Raw genomic sequence first — 18,737 nt, 5'->3', positions numbered from 1 at the left:
CATTCTGTTTTGATTACTATAGCTTTGTAGTATGTTTTGAAGTCAGGGAGTGTGATGCTTCCTGCTTTATTCTTTTTTATCAGAATTGCTTTGGCTATTTGGGATCTTTTGCTGTCCAATATGCTTTTGGATTGTTTTTTTATATTTCTGTAAAGTATGTTGTTGGTAGTTGGATGGGGATTACATTGGATCAGTGGATTGCTTTGGGTACTATGGTCATTTTGACAATATTCTTCCAATCCATGAATATGTGATGTCTTTCCATGTTTGGTATCTTCTTTAATTTCTTTAATCAGTATTTTATAGTTTTCATTATAGAGACCTTTCAGCTTCTTGTTTAAATTTATTCCTAGGTGTTTTTGTTGTTGTTGCTATTATAAGTGGGATAGCTTTCTTGATTTCTTTTTCTGCTAGTTCATTTTTGGTTTATAGAAACGCTACTGATTTTTGTATGTTGATTTTGTATCCTGCAACTTTAGTGAATTTGTTTATCAAGTCTAGGAGATTTTTGGTAGAGTCTATAGGTTTCTCTCTATATAAAATCATGTCACACACAAATGGGCAATTTCACTTCCTCCTTTTGAATTTGGATGCTCTTTATTTTTTTTATTGCCTAATTGCTCTGGAAATTACATCCAGTACTATGTTGAATAAAAGGGGTGAGAATGGGCATCCTTGTCTTGTTTCAACTACAAGCTGTCATTCTCTACAATGTTAGCTGTGGGTTTGTTATATATAGCCTATAGTACGTTAAGATACTTTCCTTCTATACCTAATTTGTTAAGAGTTTTTATCATGAAGGGATAATAGTCTTCATAGGTCATATGTGTCCAGGAATTTATCCATTTCCTCTAGGTTTTCAAATTTATTGGTGTATAATTGTTCATAATAGTTTCTAATGATCCTTTGTATTTCAGGGACATCAGTCATAATGTCTACTTTTGCGTTTCTGGCTTTATTTGGGGTTTTTTTCTTCTTGGTTTATCTACCTATTGATTGGCCAAATTTGTTTATCTTTCTTAAAAACCAATGTTTCATTTTATTCACCTTTCATACTGTATTTTTATCTCAACTTCATTTATTTCTGCTCAGATTTTTATTATTTTTTCTTTTCTACTTATTTTGGGCTTGGTTTGTTCTTGCTTTTCTAGTTCCTTGAGGTGCATTGTTAGGTGGTGTATTGAAGTCTTTCTATTTTTTTTCATGTAGGTGTTTATTGCTATAAATTTTCCTCTTAGTACTACTTTTTAAAAAAAGATATCCAGTAAGGGGATCTTAACACTAGACTTGGTATTGTAAGCACCACACCCTGACAACAAGTCAGCCATGGGCCGGCCCTCCTCTTAGTACTACTTTTGATGTAAGCATTAAAACTGCCTTGGCTGTATCCCATAAGTTTGGGTATGTCATGTTTCTGTCTTCATTTGTTTCAAGATATGATTTGATTTTCTTCTCAACCTCTTGTTTGACCCATTGGTCATTCAGGAGCATGCTCTTAAATTTCCATGTATTTGTGTGTTTCTGTGGTATTGGTCATAATGTCTCCCTTTTCATTTCTGATTTTTATTTGGGTCTTCTCTCTTCCTTTTTTTGTTAACCTATCTAATGCTTTGTCTATTTTATTTATCTTCTCAGAAAACCAACCTTTTGTTTCACTGATCTTTTATATTGTTTTTTTTTGGTCTCTATTTCTTTTAGTTCTGCTATGATCTTGATTACAGCTGAATTCAGTCAGTTCACCTTTCAGCTTTTCCCTTAAGAACAGGAACTAGACAAGGATGCCCACTCTCACCACTCCTATTCAACATACTGTTGGAAGAACTAGCCAGAGCAATCAGAGAAGAGAAGGAGATAAAGGGCATCCAGATTGGAAAAGATGAAGTCAAACAGTCCCTGTTTGCAGGTGACATGATCCTATATATCGAACAGCCTAAAGCCTCTACAAAAAAACTCTTAGAGTTGATAAACGATTTCAGCAAAGTTGTAGGATACAAAATCAACACACAAAATTCAGTAGCATTTCTTTTCTGCAATAGTGAACATGCAGAAAAAGAAATCAAGAAAGCTAGCTCATTTACAGTAGTCACTCCAAAAATAAAATAGTTAGGAATAAAGTTAACCAAGGAGGTTAAAAATTTCTACAATGAGAAATACAATCCACTGTTGAGAGAAACTAAAGAGGACACAAGAAAATAGAAAGATATCCCATGCTCTTAGATTGGAAGAATCAACATTGTGAAAATGTCCATACCACCCAAAGTGATATACAAAATCAATGCAATCCCCATCAAAATTCCAATGACATTTTTCTCAGAAATGGAAAAAACTATCCTAACATTAACAAAAGACCATGCATAGCCAAAGCAATTCTGAGCAAAACAATAAAGCTGGAAGCATAATACTACCTGACTTTAAACTATACTACAAAGCTGTAATAACTAAAACAGCATGGTACTGGCATAAAAACAGACACACAGATCAATGGAATAGAATAGAGAACATGCACCTACAGCCATCTGATCTTTGACAAAGGCACCAAGTCTACAAACTGGGGTAGAGACTGCCTCTTCAGCAAATGGTGCTGGGAAAACTGTATATCCATATGCAGGAGAATGAAATTAGAACCATACTTCTCACCATATACCAAAATCAACTCAAAATGTATTTAAGAGTTAAATATACACCCTGAAACAATAAAACTTCTTAAAGAAAACATAGGGGAAACACTCCAGGAAGTAGGATTGGGTTCAAACTTCATGAATATGACCCCCAAAGCACAGGCAACCAAAGGAAAAATAAACAAATGGGATTATATCAAAGTAAAAAGCTTCTGCATGGCAAAAATAACAACAGAGTTAAAAGACAACCAACAGAGTGGGAGAAAATATTTGCAAAATATACATCTGACAAAGAATTAATATCCAGAATATACAAGGAACTGATACAACTTTACAACAAACAAACAAGTAACCCAATTTAAAGATGGGCAAAAGAGCTAAATAGGCATTTCTGAAAGGAAGTTATATGAATGGCCAACAAACATGAAAAAATGCTCAACATCACTCAGCATTCAGGAAATGCAAATCAAAACCACACTGAGATACCATCTCACTCCAGTTAGGATGGCTAATATCCAAAAGACTGAGTGATAAATGCTGGTGAAGTTGCGGAGAAGGGGGAACCCTCATACACTGCTGGTGGGACTGCAAAATGGTGCAGCTTTTATGGAAAATGTTTTGGAGGTTCCTCAAACAATTGCAGATAGATCTACCATATGACCCAGCTATTCCACTGCTGGGACTATACTCAGAGGAATGGAAATCATCATGTCAAAGAGATACGTGTACTCCTATGTTTACTGCAGCACTCTTTACAATAGCTAAGAGTAGGAACCAGCCCAAATGTCCATCATCGGATGAGTGGATAAGGAAAATGTAGTATATCTACACGATGGAATTCTACTCTGCTGTAAAAAAGAATGAAATACTACCATTTGCAGTAATATGGATGGACCTGGAAAAAATTATATTAAGTGAAATAAGTCAGGCACAGAAAGAGAAATACCACATGTTCTCACTTATTTGTGGGAGCTAAAATTAAATTACTAAATAAACAAACAAATGTGGGGGTGGGGAAGAAGACACAACAATCACAATTCCTTGAACTTGTTAAGACAAGTGAACAGATATGATGTTGATGGGTGGGATGAGGCAGAGGGAGGGGGAAGGAGGAATTGGTAAAGGGACATGAAAATCAACTACAGTGTATATTGATAAAATAATAAAGAAAACAACAACAAAAGAAGAAAGTTCCTCTTGTTATTGATTCCCAGTTTTCTTCCATAATAGTCAGAAAAAATACTTGATATGATTGTGACTTTTTGAACTTATTGAAGGACTTTGGATGTGCTGTCCCCTCCAAAACTCATGTGGAAATTTGATCCTCAATGTGGCAGTGTTGGAAACTGATTGAGTCATGGGGGTGGATCCCTCATGAATGGATTAATGTTCTCCCTGGGGGAGGGTGGATTAATGAGTGAGTTCTCGCTCTATTAGTTCCCGCTAGAGCTCCTTGCTTAAAAAGACCCTGGTACCTTCTCTCTCTCTCTCTTGCTTCCTCTTGCCATGTGACCTGCTTGTACCCACCAGCTGCCTGCCACTTTCCACCATGAGTAGAGGCAGCCTGAGGCCCATACCGGATGCAGCTGTCCCAGAATTGTAAGCCAAATAAACCTCTTTCCTTTATAAATTGCCCAGTCTCAGGTATTCTGTTATAGCAACACAAAACGGACTAAAACATTTATTGAGACTAGTTTTGTGCCCTGGTATATGGTCAATCCTGGAGAATGTTCCATATGTTGATGAAAAAATGTGTATTCTGTAGCTGTTAGATGAAATGTTCTGTAAATGTTTGTTAGGTCTATCTGGTCTTGGAGCCATTTCAATCTGATATTTCTTTGTTGATTTTCTGTCCTGATGATCTTTCCAATGCTGAGAGTGGGGTGTTAAAATCCCGAAGTATTATTGTGTTTGTGTCTATCTCTCCCTCTATACGTGATAACACTTGCTTTATATATCTGGGTGTTCCAGTGTTGGGTGCATGAGTATTTATAATTGCTATATCCTCTTGTTGTATTGCTCCCTTTATCTTTATATAATAAACTTCTTCACCTCTTAGTACAGATTTTGATTTAAAGTCTCTTTTATCTTCTATATATATATAGCCACTCCTGCTTGCTTTTGTTTTCCATTTGCATGAAATATCTTTTTCCATTTTTTTCACTTTCAATCTATGTGTGTCTTTGTAGGTAAGGTATGTTTCTTGTAGGCAGCATATGGATGGGTCATATTTTTTTTTCTTATCCATTCAACCAGTCTGTATCTTTTAATTGGAACATTTAATTCATTTACATTCAAAATTCTTATTGATATGTGAGGTCTTACTCCTGTTGTTTTGTTGGTTGGGTCTGAGCATTTTGTGTGTTTTTGGCTCCTTCCTTCCTCCCAAATTGTTTATCATTGCAGTTTGGTAGTTGTCTGTACTGATAAGGTTTGATTCCTTTCTCTTTCTAATTTGTATATCTGTTCTACCAATAAGTTTTATATTTTTGGTTGTTTTCATAACAATTGCTATCATTCTAATTCTTCTAGATATAGGACTTCCCTAAGCATTTTTTGTAAGGCCAGTCTTGTGGTCCCTAAATCCCTTAATTTTTGCTTGTTTGAGAAAGTTTTTGTTTTTCCTTCATTTCTGAAGGATAGCTTTGCTGGGTATAACATGTGTATAATATTCTCATCTTACAGTTTTTTTTCTTTCTGTACTTTCAATATATTATCTCATTCTCTTCTCGTCTGTAGGGATTCTGCTGAGAAGTCTGCTTTTGTTCTAGTGGAGATTCCTATATAAGTGACTTGACACTTTTCTCTTGCTGTTTTAAAATCGTCTCTTTGTCTTTTTTTTTGAAAGTTTGACTAAAATGTGTTTGGAAAGGACCTTTCTGGGTTGAATCTATTTGGGAAACTTTGAGCTTCCTGGATTTGGATGTTTGTATCTTTCCCAAGACCAAGGAAGTTTTCCATTATTATTTCACTAAATATGTTTTCAATACCCTTTTTTTTTTCTCCTTCTGAAATGCTCATAATTCAAATAGTTATTCACTTCATAGTATCCCATAAATTTTGTAGGCTGGCTTGCTTTCTTCTTCTTCTTCTTCTTCTTCTTCTTCTTCTTCTTCTTCTTCTTCTTCTTCTTCTTCTTCTTCTTCTTCTTCTTCTTCTTCTTCTTCTTCTTCTTCTTCTCCTCCTCCTCCTCCTCCTCCTCCTCCTCCTGCTCCTCCTCCTCCTCCTCTACCTCCTCCTCCTCCTCCAAATTCTCCTCCTTCTCCTCTTCCTCCTCCTCCTCCTCCTCCTCTTCTTCTTCTTCTTCTTTTTCTTTCTCCCTCTGTTGTTTCAAAACAGTTACCTTGAAGATCAGAAATTATTTCTTCTGTTTGATGGATTCTGTTGTTGAGAATCTTGGATGTATTTTTTATTTCATTCAAATCAAAGATTTCTGTTTGATTTTTGAAATAATGCCTTTCCCTTTGTTAAATTTCTTGTTCAGATTATAAGGTTTTTTCCCTGATTTTGTTGCATTATCTATATTCTCTTGTATCTCAGTGGGTCTCCTTAAGATTATTAGTTTGAATTTCTTTTCTTCCAAGTCAGCAATTTCTGATTCTTTAAGATCAGTTATTGGAGCACTATTGTGTTTCTTTGGAGGTGTCATGTTTCCTTGTTTTTTTATGTTTCTTGTTTCCCCATGTTGATATCTGTGCATCTGGTGGAACAGTAACTTCTTTGCCAGGGGCATGACAGCTAGGACGTTTCTCTGAGCCAAGACATGGGTATGCTTTGGCTCAACTAGCTGGGTGTGGGTCTGCCAGGGCCACCTGCTGTGCCAGTTCTCATGGCCAGATGTGAAGTTGTGCTTCCCTCAGCAGTTTGGGTGTGGGCCTTCCAAGGGTGAGTCTGCTGAACTACTTCTTTGGCAGTGGGTGTGGCTGCTAAGTGGGACTGCAGAGAAGGGACTTGGCTAACCACTTCTCAGGTGGTGGGTAAAGCCTGGAAGTGGGCCTGCAAAGAAGGGGGCTGGCCTGCTGCTTCACAGGTTGTAGGTGAGTTTGGGAAGTGGGCCTCCTGAGAGGGATTCCTCATGCCATTATTTTGAGGGGAAAATTACATGGGTTGCAAGTCACTAAGTCTATGGTACACTGGATTTCATTATGTAGAGAACAGCATTTTGCATTATAAGCAATGACTATTTTATGTAATGTTTGTGAGGTTTTCAGATTTTTAAGGAAATAAATCTGTGTCTGTGTTTTTGGTCACTCAGAGAGTGGGGCTGGGGTATTGTTCCAGGAGTATGGCGCTTCCAGTTATATTCCTGTACCAACCTGTTGATTTGCATGAGAGTTTAAATTTCAGTGGGAATCAGTACACTCTGGTCAATGGCCTGTTTCAAATAAATACCAGGTTTTCATGAGTTCTCTGTATCCCAAATATGCATGGAGTTCTCTATCAATCACTACTGAATTTCCCTGTACTTCCAGCATCACATAGACTTTGTAAAGAAAATCTGTCTTCTTAAAAAATATATCATTCCAATGAATATACTCCATTAAAAAAAAGGTTTATGCTTTCTCTTGCTTCCTCTTCCCATGTGTTCTGCTTTACCCGCTGGCTGCCTGTCACTTTCCACTATGAGTAGAAGCAGCCCGAGGCTTGTGCCATAAGCAGCTGTCCCAAAATCATTCTGGAGAGAAACACACAGCAGCCCAAAGTGTAACGCTGGTTACCCTGGGAAGGACAGGGTTTCACCTCTGATAAAAACAGTGGGCTGAGAGAGGCCCAAGAGCTGCTGCAACCATACGCCCTGAAGCACCTGCACGCCGGACCAGGTAGACACTGCCACGGGACCCCCTAGCCCAAGTGAGTGCACAGAGCCCAAAGAGGTTTCCCCAGAGAGGCCTGAGCCTCCCACCCACAGGCACTGAGGCAGCTGTGCCAAATTGGCAGTCCCAGCAGGATCCTAGCCAGACAAAAGGGCCGAATGAGTGGACCACGAAATCTCCTGCCACAATGACTAAACACCAATGAAAAGACACCAGAAATATGAAAATTCAAGAAAGTATGCCACCAAAGGGTAATAATAACTCTCAAGCTCTAGATCCTATTGAACAAGAAGTCCTTGAAATGACTGACAAGGAATTTTGAGCAATAATTCCGAGGAAACTAAATGAGATACAAGAAAACTCAGCAAGACAACATGATGAAATGAGGAAAAGTATACAGGACCTGAAAGAAGAAATGTACAAAGAAATCAATGACCTGAAAAAGAATGTAGCAGAACTTGCAGAGCTGAAGAATTCATTCAGTGAAATAAAAAACACAACAGGGAGTTTAACCAGCAGGCTAGGAGAAGCAGAAGAGGAAATTTCTGACCTTGGAGATGGGCTGTTTGAAATAACATGGGTGGACAAAGAAAAAGAAAAATGAATTAAAAACATTGAAGGAAATCTAAGAGAGATAGCAGACAACCTCAAGCACTCAAATATCCAAATCACAGGTATTCCAAAGGTGAGGAAAAAGGAGATTGCATTGGAAACATAGTCAACAAAATAGTGGCAGAAAACTAGCCAGGTATAGGAAAAGAAACAGATCTTCAGATTCAGGAAGCTCAAAGATCCCCAAACATATTCAACCCAAAAAGGTCCTCTCCAAGACATGTTATGGTCAAATTGGTAAAATTCAAAAAGACAAAGAGAGAATCTTAAAAGTAGCAAGAGAGGTGTCAAGTCACCTATTAGGGAGCCTCAATCAAACTAACATCTGACTTCTCATTGGAAACTGTAAAAGCCAGAAAAGAATGGGATGATATATTCAAAATACTAAAAGACAAAGATTGCCAGCCAAGAATACTTTACCCAGTAAGGCTACCCTTCTGAAAAGGACAAATAATATATTTCTCAGACAAATAAAAACTGTGGGAGTTCACTACCACACAACCAGCCTTACAAGAAATTCTCAAGGGAGTACTGGGTTTGGTACCTGGAAGACAACCACCACTGCCATAAATACTCAAGAGAAAACAAACCTACTGGTAAAATAAAAAATGGTAACAATAAAGAGAAAAGAAAGTTTATCTACCACCCCAAGAAACAAACAAATACAGAAGACAAACTGTAAATCAAAAAGAAAGGAACAAAAGACACTTAAGACATCCAAACAATATTCAATAAAATGCTAGGAGCAATCAACACTTTTCAATAACAACTCTTAATGTAAAAGGATTAAATTCCCTACTCAAAAGACACAGACGGAATGAATGGATTAAAAAGGTGGACCCAATGATATGCTACCTTCAAGATACTCACCTTACCTGTAAAGACACACATAGACTAAGAGTGAAAGGATGGAAAAGATATATACCATGCAAACAGAAATAAAAATGAGCCAGAGTAGCTATTCTTATATCTGATAAAATAGATTTTAAACCAAAAACCATAAAAAGAGATACAGAAGGCTACTATATAGTGATAAAAGGATTTATCCATCAAGAAGACATAAAAATCATAAATATATATGCACCCAACATCGGAGCATCCACATTTATAAAGCAAACACTATTAGACCTAAAGAATGAGATAGACACTAATACCATAGTAGAAGGGGACCTGAACACCCCACTCTCGATATTGGACAGATCATCTAGGCAAAGAATCAGCAGAGAAACACAAGATGTAAGCAACACTTTAGACTAATAGGACTTGGCAGATATCTACAGAACATTCCATCCAACAACCTCAGAATATCCATTCTTCTCAGCAACACGTGGAACATTCACCAGGACAGATCACATGTTAGGTCACAAATCAAGTCTCAGCAAATTCAAAAAATTTGGAATTATCCCATGTATTTTTAGAGACCACAATGGATTAAAATTAGAAATCAATAACAAACGAAATTCTGGAAACTATACAAACTCATGGAAATTAAGCAACATTCTACCTAATGAAATATGGTTCCAAGAAGAAATTAAGCAGGAAATCAAAAAATTTATTGAAACTAATGTAAACAATGATACATCATACCAAACCCTGGGTTATACTGCAAAAGCAGCAGTAAGGGGGAAATTATTGCATTAAATGCATACTTCAGAAGAATTGAAACATGGCAAGTAATCAACCTAATACTTCACCTTAAAGAACTAGAAAAACAGGAACAATCTAAACCCAAAGTTAGCAGATGGAAAGGAATCATTAATATCAGAGCAGAACTTAATGAAATAGAAACCCCAAAAGTGATACAAAAGATCAATGAATCAAAAAGTTGTTTTTTTGAAAAGATAAGTAAAATTGAGAAACCATTAGCATGGCTAACTAAAAAAAGAAGAGAGAAGACCCAAATAACAAATATTAGAAATGAAAAAGGTGATATTACAACTGATACCTCAGAAATACAAGAAATAATTAGTTACTATTACAAACGACTATATGCTAACAAATTTGAAAATCTGGAGGAAATGGATAAATTTCTGGACACACACAAATTAACAAAACTGAGCCGAGAAGATGTAGAAAATATGAACAGACCAATAACAATAAAAGAGATTGAAGCAGTTATAAGAAGGCTCACAATAAAGAAAACACCAGGACCAGATGGGTTCACTGCAGAATTCTACCCAACTTTCAAACAGGAATTAATACCAATTCTCTACAATCTATTCCAAAAGATTGAAACACGGGCCATTCTCCAAAATTCATTTCATGAAGGAAACATCACCCTGATACCAAAACTAGGTAAAGATACAACAAGAAAAGAAAACTATAGGCCAATATTCTTGATGAATATGGATGCAAAAATCCTCAATAAAATACTAGCTAACAGAATACAGCAACACTTATGCAAAATTATCCACCATGATCAAGTGGGATTCATCCAAGGGAAGCAAGATTGGTTCAACATACACAAATCAATAAATGTTATACACCACATCAATAAAATCAAAGACAAAGACCATATGATCATCTCTGTAGACACTGAAGAAGCATTTGACAAAATTCAACATTCGTTCATCATAAAGACTCTCTGCAAGTTAGGTATAGATGGTAATTAGCTCAACATAATTAATGTCATATATGATAAGCCCACTGCCAATGTCATCCTGAATGGGGAAAAGCCCTTAAGAACAGAAACTAGACAAGGATGCACACTCTCACCACTCCTATTCAACATAGTGTTGGTAGTACTAGCCAGAGCAATCAGAGAAGAGTAGGAAATAAAGGGCATCCAGTTCGGAAAAGACGAAGTCAAACGGTCCCTGTTTGCAGATGATATAATCCTATATATCGAACCCCCTAAAGCCTCTGCCAAAACCTCTTGGAGTTGATAAATGATTTCAGGAAAGTTGCAGGATACAAAATCAACAAACAAAAATCAGTAGCATTTCTATTCTCCAATACTGAACATGCAGAAAGAGAAATCAAGAAATCTTGCCCATTTACAATAGCCACCAAAAAAATAAAATACTTAGGAATAGCGTTAACCAAGGATGTGAAAAACCTCTGTAATGAGAAATACAAACCACTGCTGAGAGAAATGAAAGAGGACACAAGAAGATGGAAAGGTATCCCATGCTCTTGGATTGGAAGAATCAACATAGTGAAAATGTCCGTACTATCCAAAGTGATCTACAAATTCAATGCAATCCTCATCAAAATTCCAATGACATTTTTCTCAGAAATGGAAAAACTATCCAGACATTTATATGGAATAACAAAAGATCAGACATAGCCAAAGCAATTATGAGCAAAAAAATAAAATAAAATAAAGCTGGAGGTATAACACTACCTGACTTTAAATTATACTACAAAGCTATTATAACCAAAACAGCATGGTACTGGCATAAAAATAGACACAGGGATCAATGGAATAGAATAGAGAATCCAGAAATCAACCTACACACCTACAGGCATCTGATCTTTGACAAAGGCACCAAGCCTATACACTGGTGAACAGACTGCCTCTTCAGCAAATTGTGCTGGGATTACTGGAAATCCATATGCAGGAGAATGAAACTAGACCCATACCTCTCATCATATAGTAAAATGAACTCAAAATGGATTAAATAATTAAATATACACCCTGAAACAATAAAACTACTCAAGGAAAACAAAGGAGAAACACTCCAGGAAGTAGGACTGGACACAGACTTCGTGAATATGACCCCAAAAGTATGGGCAGATAAAGGAAAAATAAACAAATGGGATTATATCAAACTAAAAAGCTTCTGCACAGCAAAAGAAACAATTAACAGAGTGAAAATACCACCAACAGAGTTGGAGAAAATATTTGCAAAATATACATTTCACAAAGGATTAGTCTCCAGAATATACAAGGAACTGAAACAACTTTACAAGAAAAAAACAAGTAACCCAATTAAAAAATGGGCAAAAGAGCTAAATAGGCATTTCTCAAAGGAAGAAATATGAATGGCCAACAAACATATGAAAAAATGCTAAGCATCACTCAGAATTTGGGAAATGCAAATCAAAACCACACTGAGATAGATACCTTCTCACCCCAGTTAGGATGGCTGATATCTAAAAGACTGTGAATGATAAATGCTGGTGAGGTTGCAGAGAAAAAGGAACTCTCATACATTGTTGGTGGGACTGCAAAATGGTGCAGCCTCTATGGAAAATGGTATGGAGGTTACTCAAACAGTTGCAGATAGATCTACCATATGACCCAGCTATCCCACTGCTGGGAATATACCCAGAGGAATGGAAATCATCAAGTCGAAGGTATACCTGTTCTCCAATGTTCATCGCAGCACTCTTTACAATACCTAAGAGTTGGAACCAGCCCAAATGTCCATCATCAGATGAGTGGATACAGAAAATGTGGTATATCTACACAATGGAATACTACTCTGCTATACTAGAGAATGTAATACTGCCATTTGCAACAACATGGATGGATCTAGAGAGAATTATATTAAGTGAAACGAGTCAGGCACAGAAAGAGAAATATCACATGTTCTTGCTTTTTTGTGGGAGTTAAAAATAAATAAATAAATACACAAATAAGCTGGTGGGGGAATAACACAAAACAAGCTGTTTGCTTGTCGGATCAACTTCAAGGAATTGTAATCTGTTTGCTGTGAATTTGTTGGGAGGGAGAGAGGAGAGGGAGGAGGGAGGGAGGTTTTGGTAATGGGCCACAATAATCAACCACATTGTATATTGACAAAATAAAATAAAATTTAAAAAAAAGAAAAACATTGTTTTAACAGGTAAAATAATCTATATATTTTTTAATTTAAAAATTTTCAAATTTATCAATATACAATATAATTGATTTTCATGTCCCTTTGCCAGTTCCTCCTTTTCCTCCCTCTCTCTCTCCCCTCTCCCAAATCAACATCCTATCTGTTCACTTATCCTAACAAGTTCAAGGAATTATTGTGATTGTTTTGTCTTCTTTCCCCACCTCCATTTATTTGTTTGTTTATTTTTATTAGCATTCACATATAAGGGTGAACATGTGATAGTTCTCTTTCTGTGCCTGCCTTATTTCACCTAATACAATTTTCTCTAAGTCCATCCATGTTATTGTGAATGGTAGTATTTCATTCTTTTTTTACAGCACAGTAGTATTCCATACCACATTTTCATTATCTACTCATCTGATGATGGACGTTTAGGCTGGTTGCAACTCTTTACTATTGTAAATAGCCCTTCAATAAACATGGGAGTACAGATATTCTTTGATATGATGATTTCCATTCCTTTGGGTACATAGCCAGCAGTGGGATGGCTGGGTCATATGGTAGATCTACCTGTCATTGTTTGAGGAACCTCCATATCATTTTCCATAAAGGCTGCACCATTTTACAGTCCCATCAACAGTGTAGACAATTTCCTTTTTCTCCACATCCTCACCAGCATTTATTCTCTGTCTTCTGGATATTAGCCATCGTAACTGGAGTGAGATATCTCAAAGTGGTTTTGATTTGCATTTCCTGAATGCTGAGTGATGTTGAGCATTTTTTCATGTGTTTGTTGGCCAACTGTATATCTTTCTTTGAGAAATACCTATTCTGCTCCTTTGTCCATGTTTTAATTGGGTTACTTGGGGGTTTTTTGCTGTTAAGTTGTTTGAGTTCCTTGTACATTCTGGATATTAATCCTTTGTCAGATGTACATTTTGCAAATATTTTCTCCCATTCTGTTGGTTGTCTTTTTACTCTGTTAATTGTTTCTTTTGCTGTGCAGAAGCTTTTTAGTTTGATATAATCCCAAATGTTTATTTTTCCTTTGGTTGCCTGTGCTTTGGGGATTGTATTCATAAAGCCTATGCCCAATCCTACTTCCTGAAATGTTTACTGTATGTATTCTTTTAGGAGTTTTACTGTTTCAGGACATATATTTAGTTCTTTCATCGATTTTGAGTTGAGTTTGGTATATGGCAAGAGTTACAAGTCTAGTTACATTCTTCTACATATGGATGTCCAATTTTCCCAGCACAATTCACTGATGAGGCATTCTCTTCACCAGTGTGTATTCTTTGTGCCTTTGTCTAATATCAGATTGCTGTAGGTGTATGGATTGATTTCTGGATTCTCTATTCTGTTCCATTGGTCCATTTGTCTTTTTGTGCCAGTGCCTTGGTGTTTTGGTTATGAGACCTTTGTAGTATAGTTTAAAGTCAACTTAACCGGTTTCTAAGGGGTTCCAAACTTTCCCTGGTTTTCTTGTCTTCTAAGCCCTCACTAGAATTGCCCTTAATACTCCATTTACAGCAATCTAGGCTTTTTCTAGCCTGCTCTTCTGATTTCTTCCTTCCTCTACCCACTACCAAAGTGACTTCCACATTTTCAGGCATTCCTTTTTAGCAGCACTCCATTTCTTGGTACCAATTTTCTGTATTAGTTCATTTTCTGTTGCTTATGACAGAATACCTGAAACTGGACAATGCAAAAAGAAAAGAGGTTAATTTGTTACAGTTTTGGAGGCTTGGAAGTCCTAAGTTCACAGGACTCATCTGGGGAGGGCTTTTTTCTTGGTGGGATCTCTCTACAGCATACTCTAGTGATGCAGGAAATCACATGGTGATGGCTAATAAGCAAGAGCATGCTTTTACATACTTTCTTCCTCTCTTTATAAAGTCCCAAGTCAACTCCCTGATAACCCATTACACCATTAACCCATTACTCTATGAATGGACTAATCCATTCATTAGAGCATAGTCTTCATGACTCAATCACCTCTTAAAGGCTGCACCTTTCAAATACTATATTGGGGATTTGGTTACACAGGAGTTTTGGAGGGGACAAACATTCATACCATAGCAATGTGGATATCCAGTTTTCCCCACACCATTGGTTAAAGAAACTATCTCTAGCACATTTTGTATTTTTGGCACATTTGTTGAAGATCAGGTGACCACATATGCATGGATTTAATTCTGGTCTCTCTATTCTGTGCCATTGGTCTATATGTCTGTCTTTATGCCTGTAGTATTCCATTTTCTGTCACTGATAACAGAATACCTGAAACCGAGTAATGTACAAAGAAATGAGATGCATTGCTTACAATTTTGGAGGCTGCAAAGTCCAAGGTCCAGGGAGCACATGTGATGAGGGTGTTCTTGTTGGTGGAAATGCTACAGAGTCCAGTAGCAGTGCAGGGAGTCACATGACAAAGGGGAAGCAAGAGCCCACTTTTTTACATGCTTTTTTTCCCTCTCCTTATAAAGCCCTGAGTCTATTCCCTGATAAACCATTAAAACCATTAACCCATTACTCCATGAATGGATTAATCCATTCACAAGAGCAGAGTCCTCATAATCGAATCATCTTTTAAAGGCCCCAACTTTCAACAGTGCCCCATTAGGAATTAAACTTTCACACGAAAGGGGACAAACATTCAATCCATGTCAATACACATCCCTTGCTGCTTTTAATAACTGTAGCAGTGTAATACATTTTGAAACCAGGAAGTGTAATGCCTCTGTCTTTCTACTTCTTTCTCAAAGTTTCTTTGGCTATTCTGGGTCTTTAGTGGTTCCATATGACTTTTAGAGTTGTTTTTCCTTTTGCTATAAAAAAAATGCCATTGGGATTTTGATGGAGATAGCATTGAATCTGTAGATTGATTTGGCAGTGTGGGCATTTTAACAATATTAAGCTTCCAATTCATGAATGCAGAATATTTTTCCATTTATTTGACTCTTACTTTATTATTATTATTATTATACACACATGTGATGTACATTGATTTTCAATAATTGTGTATAATGTGTGGTATTTAGATCAGTATAGTTAGCTTATTCATTATTACAATGTGCAGTCATTCTTTGTGTTCATTGACCAATTTGTCATTAGCACCCATCCCTCCGCCCTCCCTCTTCTTTTCCACATTTAGTTTTCTAAAAGTTTAATGTATTACTGTGATTGTTATTCCTTTCTTTCTTTCAGTCTCTCTTTACTGTTCATTTATTTATTTATGGATTCAGTTCCTCATTATGAGTGAGAACATGTGGTATTCCTCTTTTTATATCTGATTTGCTTCACTTACCAAAATTTTCTCCAGGCTCATCCACAATGCTGCAAATGGTAGAATTTCATTCTTTTTTATGGCAGAGAAGTATTCCATTGTGTATATATACCAAAATTTCCTTATCCAGTCATCTATCAATGGACATTTAAGATACTTCCATTGCCTGGCTATTGCAAATGTAGCTGCAATAAACATGGGAGTGCAGGTATCCCTTTGATCTGATGTTTTCCAATCATCTGGATATATCCCCAGTAGGGGGATTGCTGGATAATATGGAAGTTCTATCTGTAGTTGTTTAAGGAATTTCCATATTGTTCCCCATAATGGCTGTACTAATTTACAGTCCCACCAACAGTGCCAGAGGGTTCCTCTTTCTCCACATCCTTGCCAGCATTTGTAATTCTCTGTCTTTTTTATAACAGCCAGTCTGATTGGGGTGAGGTGATAGATATCTCAAAGTGGTTTTGATTTGCATTTCCCTCATGATTAGTGATGTTGAGTATTTTTTCAGGTACCTGTTGGCATTTGTACGTCTTCCTTTGAGAAATGTCTATTCAGCTCCTTTGCCCACTTTTTAATTGGATTATTTGGGTGGGTTTTATGCAGTAAAGTTATGTCAGCTCTTTCTATATTCTGGATATTAATCTCTTGTCAGATACATTTTTGCAAATATTTTCTCCCATTCTGTAGGATGTCTTTTCATGCTATTGATTGTTTCCTTTGCTGTGCAGAAGTCTTTTAGCTTGATATAGTCCCATTTTTTTTTCTTTTCTTTTTTTTTTGCCTGCACTTTTGGGGTGTTATTCAATAAGTCACTACTCAGTTCTAAGTCCTAGAGCATTTCCCCTATATTTTCTTCTAGGTGTTTTAAAGTTTCAGGCATTGTATTTAAGTCTCTAATCCATTTTGAGTTTATTTCAGTATATGGTGAGAGGTATGGATCAAGTTTTATTCTTCTACAAATGGATATCAACTTTTTCCAGCACCATTTACTGAAGAGGCAGTCTTTTTCCCAATGTATGTGCTTGGTGCCCTTGTCAAAGATCAGTTGGCTGTAAATACGTGGGTTGATTTCTGAGTTCCCTATTCTGTTCCATTGGTCCACATGTCTGTTTTTATGCCAATACCATGCTGTTTTTGTCACTATAGATTTTTAATATAGTTTGAAGTCAGGAAGTGTAATGCCTCCAGCTTTACTTTTTTTGCTCAGGATTATTTTGGCTATTCAGGGTCCTTTGTTATTCCATATGAGTGTTAGGATTGCTTTTTCTATTTCTGTGAAGAATGTCATTTGTATTTTGATAGGGATGACATTGAATCTTTAGATGGCTTTGAGTAGTGTGGACATTTTTACTACATCAATTTTTCCAATCCTTGAAGAAGGAATGTCTTCCCATCTTTTAATGTCTTCTTTAATTTCTTTCAGTAGTGATTTGTAGTTCTCATTGCAGAGATCTTTCACCTCTTTGGTTAGATTTATTCCTAGGTATTTTATGTTTTGAGTGACTGTTGTAAATGGGCTTGCTTTCTTGATCTATTTTTCTTCTAGTTTGTTGTTGGAGTATAAAACTGCTACTGATTTTTGTATATTGACTTTGTACCCTGTAACCTTACTGAATTCATTTGTCAGCTGTAATAGTTTTTTGGTAGAGTCTCTTGAGTTTTCTATATATAGAATAATGTCATCTTCATATAAGGACAATTTGATTTCCTCTTTACCTATTTGGATGCCCTTTATTTCTTTCTCTTGTCTAATTGCTCTGGCAAGTAATTCCAATACTATGTTAAATAGGAATGGAGAGAGCAGGCATCCTTGTCTTGTTCTTGATCTTAAGCAAAAGCTTTCAGCTTTTCCCCTTTCAGGATGGTATTGGCAGTGGGTTTATTGTATATGGCATTTATGATGTTGAGATAACTTCCTTCTATACTTGATTTGTTGAGGGTCTTTATCAGGAAGGACTGTTGAATTTTGTCAAATGCTTTTTCTGCATCTATTGAGATGACCATATGGTTTTTGTTCTTGATGTTGTTGATGTGGTGTATCACATTTATTGTCTTGCGTATGTTGAAGCATCCTTGCATTCCTGGGATGAATCCCTCTTGATCATGGTGTATAATCTTTCTGTTACGTTGCTGTATTCTGTTTGTTGGTATTTTGTTAAGCATTTTAGCACCTAAATTCATCAAGGACATTGGCCTATAGTTTTCTTTTCTTGTAGTATTTTTGTCTGGTTTTGGTATCAGTGTGATGCTGGCTTCATAGAATGAGTTTGAGAGAATGGTTTCTGTTTCATGTTTTTGGAATAGTTTGGAAAGAACTGGTATGAATTCCTCTTTAAAGGTTTGGTAGAATTCAGCAGTGAAGCCATCTGCTCCTGGGCTTTTCTTTGTTGGAAAATTTCTGATTACTGCTTCAATCTCATTGCTCATTATTGGTCTGCTCAGCTTTTCTGTTTTCTTGGTTCAATCTTGGTACTTTGTATGTGTCTAGAAATTTATCCATTTCCCCCAGATTTTCAATTTTGTTGGTATATAGTTGTTCATAGTAATCTCTGATGATTCTTTGTATTTCTGTGATATCAGTTGTGGTATCCCCTTTTTCATTTCTGATTTTTTGTTATTTGGGTCTTCT

The sequence above is a fragment of the Cynocephalus volans genome, chromosome X, assembly GCF_027409185.1.
Source record: "Cynocephalus volans isolate mCynVol1 chromosome X, mCynVol1.pri, whole genome shotgun sequence".
Lineage (NCBI taxonomy): Eukaryota > Metazoa > Chordata > Mammalia > Dermoptera > Cynocephalidae > Cynocephalus > Cynocephalus volans.
The sequence above is the reverse complement of the archived record's forward strand: the minus strand, read 5'-3'. Positions refer to the sequence as shown.